Below are 5,000 nucleotides of genomic sequence, written 5' to 3'. Positions count from 1 at the left end.
ATCTGAACAATGATACTACTACTACTACTACTACTACTAATAATAATAATAATAATAATAATAATAATAATGATAATAATAATAATAGTAATAATAATAATAATTGTAATAATAACCAATGAAAACAAGAATAGTAACTATAATGATAAAATAACAACAACAACAACAACAACAACAACAACAACAACAACAACAACAACAACAACAACAACAGCAACAACAAAAATAACAACAATAAAAACAATACTCGTAATAGAAGCTCCTTAGCACCCTCGTTTAAGGCGACGTGTTTACAAAAGCATCCACAGAAGTGTTTCCTGTTTAGAAGTGTCCGTTCACACAAAAATGACGTGTACACCGAGACTGGGACCTGGGAACAGTGACAATGTAAATACTGAAGAAAAAAAAAGAAAAACGACAATATGGTGACGCAACTCAAGCTAGCGTATCCAAACTAACCAAACCTAACGTACCCTACCCTCATCGTGACAATGTAAATACTGAAAAAAGATAATCTATTATATGCTAACGTAAGTCAAGCAAGTGTAACCAAACCTGACCTGATCTAACCAGACCTAACTTTACCTAATAAGGCGGCAGGTGATGAAGGCAGCACCTCACTAATGAGTAATTTATTCCTAGCTAGTTTTGCAGTAGCTTCTTGAGAGGAATTGGTCATGATGTCATCACTAACGTAATTTAAAAACCTCTTCACCTAACAACATGACCTCAGCACAGATAGAATAACTTCTGAAGATATTAATAGAGATAATCACAATGACAGCAGGGAATCCCGGATGAAGCAACACCAGGGGAGGGGAGGTATTGGGTTGTCAGAATTCCAGAGGGTTAAGCAATCAGGTTCCTTCAGACTGCGTTTTATCAGGGAAGGGCACCGGGATGTTTTAAAGGCGGCGAGGGACCCAATAGGCACCAGTGTGAACTGGCTTGTTCCCACGTCAACACACAGCCCCCAGCAATGCGTCTGCTGTGGCTCCTGGTGGCGCTGGCCGCGGTCGTCCTGGCTGCCATGCCCGCTTCTGCTGGGTACTTTCCCGGCCGCCCACCATTCCCTCGTCCATTCCCACGACCACCCTCACGACCCTTCCCACGACCACCATTTCCAGGCCCCTTCCCACGGCCTTATCCTTGGCGCTGAATACAGGGACGGAAGGTACGGCTGGCAACGAAATTATTCAATTGTCATCACGTCCTCATCGTCACATTAACGTAACAATAGCCTGCCTCTTGTCACAATAACTCACTTTTTCGCTTTTATCACACATCTTACTTTAGATTTGATACTTTATCGCAGACAGCCTTGTCAGGACAAACAAATATTCTGCTGCTGTTTATCAATTTACATTTTCTTTTGTATTCCCTTATACTGACTCACTGTTTGATTGCTCCTCACAGCCGCCTCACGCCTCACCTGGACACAACACCTGCCTGCTACTGGAGACTCATTAACCTGTTACCTGCTGCAATCGATAACTGCTCATCTCTTAACGCTGCTTTTGTCTTCGTGTTGGAGTTATTTACAAAGACACAGTGCTTTCATCAACCCTGAATGTATCCCCTGCATAAACTTATAAAAGAAAAATGCACGTGTTATTTATCTTTTCGTGTCTTGAGCCTCGACTTACGTGTGTGTGTGTGTGTGTGTGTGTGGGAGAGAGAGAGAGAGAGAGAGAGAGAGAGAGAGAGAGAGAGAGAGAGAGAGAGAGAGAGAGAGAGAGAGAGAGAGAGAGAGAGAGAGAGAGAGAGAGAAATCATCATCAGTATCACCACCACCTTTGCATAACTGATGAACAAATCCTGGCTTTTTTTCTTCTTATTTTACGGCTTCAGATTTACTCGCAATTTAAATCTACGGGGATTGAGTGTCACATTACAATAAGTCTACGGAGAATATTTGCCGCATTTCATAGTGTACGGAGTAATACTGTAGGGGTTAGAGGTAGTAGTAGTAGTAGTAGTAGTAGTAGTAGTAGTAGTAGTAGTAGTAGTAGTAGTAGTAGTAGTAGTAGTAGTAGTAGTAGTAGAAATAGTAGTTGTGTCACAAGTTAAACAAATCTCACTCACAGCTAAAGTTAAGTTCACGTAAAAATAAATGAAACGTGAAGCTAAATTAAGTTCATGAAAACCTGTCAGTTCATAAGAAATCTTCTATCAACATGTGACGAAGTGCAGGGAGGAGGTGTGTGGATGACAGCTCATGGAAAGCTCACGCCTCCTTCGTTTCCTCTTCCTCCTCCTCCTCCTCCTTCTCCTTCTTCTCCTCTTTCTTCTCCTCCTCCTTCTCCTCCTCTACTATCACGTTCTTTTCTTTCATCATTTCTTCTCTTTCTCCCCATTTCCTTTTCACTTTTGTCTCCCTCCTCTTCCGCTTTATCGTTTTCTCTCATTCACTTATTCTACTTCCAACTTCCTTTTAATTCTTCTCCTCGTCCTCGTCCTTGTCCTCCTGCTCCTCCTTCTCGTTTCTCATATCCTTTCTTCTCCTTGGGTGTGAAATCGTACGAGTAACATAACACAACATAACATATCATGGCATAACCTAAGACCACAGTTCATTAATAAAGCTACTTGAGATATAAATAAGATGAATTATGACAGAAGGGAGTCCCACACGTAACGCTGGCGGGAATACCACTGGAGTAAACAGGCAGGTCCCGGCAGGCAGCGCTTTATCAGGGAAAGGCACTGAGAGGTCATAAAGCTGGTAAGAATCCCTCTAGGCTCAGTGTGGATTGATTTCTTCCTTCGTCAACACAGCCTCGTAATGCGTCTGCTGTGGTTCCTGGTGGTGCTGTCGGTGGCTGTCCTGGCTGCCTCGCCCGCCGCTGCGAAGCCTTTATCTCCCCCCTACCCCGGTCCAGGGCCATTCCCGCCGCCAGGACCATATCCGATACCCTTGCCATACCCACCGCCAGGACCGCCACTCCCATGGCCACAGCCATATCCACCTCCACCCCCTCCCCCACGAGGACCTGAGCCTTGGTGGTGAATCAGAGGTACTGCAGGGTACGATCAATGTTGATATGAATTCCTTCACTATATGAATTAAAGTTTGTCATCACGTCATCATAGTTGCGTCAGCTTCATAACATTCTGCCTCTCGTCACCACAACTCACTATTTCGCCTTTACTGTCCTTTACTTTAACCCTTTGAGTACCATGACATTAGAGCACTTCCACTCCGGGTTCCATTAAAAGGAGTATTAACTTTAAGATTTATTTTGTTGTAATGAAGGCATTAAAAATTACCTGTAACTACTCATCTAATAACCTTATATCATCTTTTACTCCTTTCCTGATTAATAAGAGATGAATTTGCGAAGTTTAGAAAGTGTCTCTGGTTTTGAAAGGGTTTAAATCAGTTAGGTAGTCACAAACAGCCTCATAAAGAACACACTGTTTATCTACTTTTTTTTTTCTTTTGTATTCCTTTGTACTGACTCTAGGCTTGCTTATCCCTCCCAGCCGCCTCACGCATCACCTGGACACAACACCTGCCTGCTGCCGGAAGCTCATTAACCTGGACACTCCTATTACCTTCTCCTCCCTGCGACACCTTGATCTCCTGACGCTGCTGAATGTTCGTGTTCCTTAAGTGAACGAAGCCATTATTTTCTTAACCTTAAAATGTATCCCTGCTTAAAGTTATAGAAATAAATGTATGCATAATTTGTTTGTGTTTTCGTGTATTGATCCTGTTATTTTTTATCCTGTGTTATTTTTTGTTATGTTGTGTTATATATATATATATATATATATATATATATAGAGAGAGAGAGAGAGAGAGAGAGAGAGAGAGAGAGAGAGAGAGAGAGAGAGAGAGAGAGAGAGAGAGAGAGAGAGAGAGAGAGAGAGAGAGAGAGAGAGAGAGAGAAATCATCATCATCATCACCTTTGCATAACTAATTAGCAGATCCTGGCTTTTTTTTTCAATTTACGACTTCAGAAAGAAGGGAGTGCCATACATAACACGGGCGGAAATGTCACCAGAGTAAACAAGCAGGTCCCCGCAGGCAGAGCTTTATTACGAAAGGACACTGTGAAGTCATAAAGCTGATAAGAAACCGCTAGATAAAGCTGGTAAGAATCCCGCTAGGCTCAGTGTTGGTTGGCTTCTTCGTCAACACAGCTTCGCAATGCGTCTGCTGCGTCTCCTGTTGGTGCTGGCGGCGGCCGTCCTGGCTGCCTCGCCCGTCGCTGCGAAGCCATACTACCCTCCAATCCCACCGCGACTGCCATATCCCAGTCAATTACCAGTCCCTTGGTGGTATTGAATCAGAGGTACTGCAGGGTAAGGTATGTTGACTACGATCAATGTTGATATGAATTCCTTCACTATATGAATTAAAGTTTGTCATCACGTCATCATAGTTACGTCAACTTCATAACATTCTGCCTCTCGTCACCACAACTCACTATTTCGCCTTACTGTCCTTTACTTTAACCCTTTGAGTACCATGACATTAGAGCACTTCCACTCCGGGTACCATTAAAAAGGAGTATTAACTTTAAGATTATTTTGTTGTAATGAAGGCATTGAAAATTACCTGTAACTACTCATCTAATAACCTTATATCATCTTTTACTCCTTTCCTGATTAATAAGAGATGAATTTGCGAAGTTTAGAAAGTTTCTCTGGTTTTGAAAGGGTTTAAATCAGTTAGGTAGTCACAAACAGCCTCATAAAGAACACACTGTTTATCTACTTTTTTTTTCTTTTGTATTCTCTTGTACTGACTCTAGGCTTGCTTATCCCTCCCAGCCGCCTCACGCATCACCTGGACACAACACCTGCCTGCTGCCGGAAGCTCATTAACCTGGACACTCCTATTATCTCCGCCTCCCTGCGACACCTTGGTCTCCTGACGCTGCTGAATGTTCGTATTCCCTTAAGTGAAACGGAGCCATTATTTTCTTAACCTTTAAATGTATCCCTGCTTAAAGTTACAGAAATAAATGTTTGCATAATTTGTTTGTGT

General features: G+C 42.5%; 2 long non-coding RNA genes across 2 annotated transcripts; both read left to right on the top strand.

The window, feature by feature from the left end:
- Positions 1–1,416: 1,416 nt before the first annotated feature.
- LOC135088770 (uncharacterized) lies at positions 1,417–3,692 on the top strand. Its single transcript, XR_010261112.1, has 2 exons — positions 1,417–3,017; positions 3,487–3,692. It is a non-coding gene; the product is annotated as an uncharacterized LOC135088770 (long non-coding RNA).
- A 204-nt stretch (positions 3,693–3,896) lies between these two features.
- Positions 3,897–4,991, top strand: LOC135088771 (uncharacterized). Its single transcript, XR_010261113.1, has 2 exons — positions 3,897–4,317; positions 4,784–4,991. It is a non-coding gene; the product is annotated as an uncharacterized LOC135088771 (long non-coding RNA).
- The last annotated feature ends 9 nt before the right edge of the window (positions 4,992–5,000 follow it).

This window comes from Scylla paramamosain, chromosome 31 (assembly GCF_035594125.1).
Source record: "Scylla paramamosain isolate STU-SP2022 chromosome 31, ASM3559412v1, whole genome shotgun sequence".
Classification (NCBI taxonomy): Eukaryota; Metazoa; Arthropoda; class Malacostraca; order Decapoda; family Portunidae; genus Scylla; species Scylla paramamosain.
This window is presented reverse-complemented; position numbering and strand designations above follow the sequence as displayed.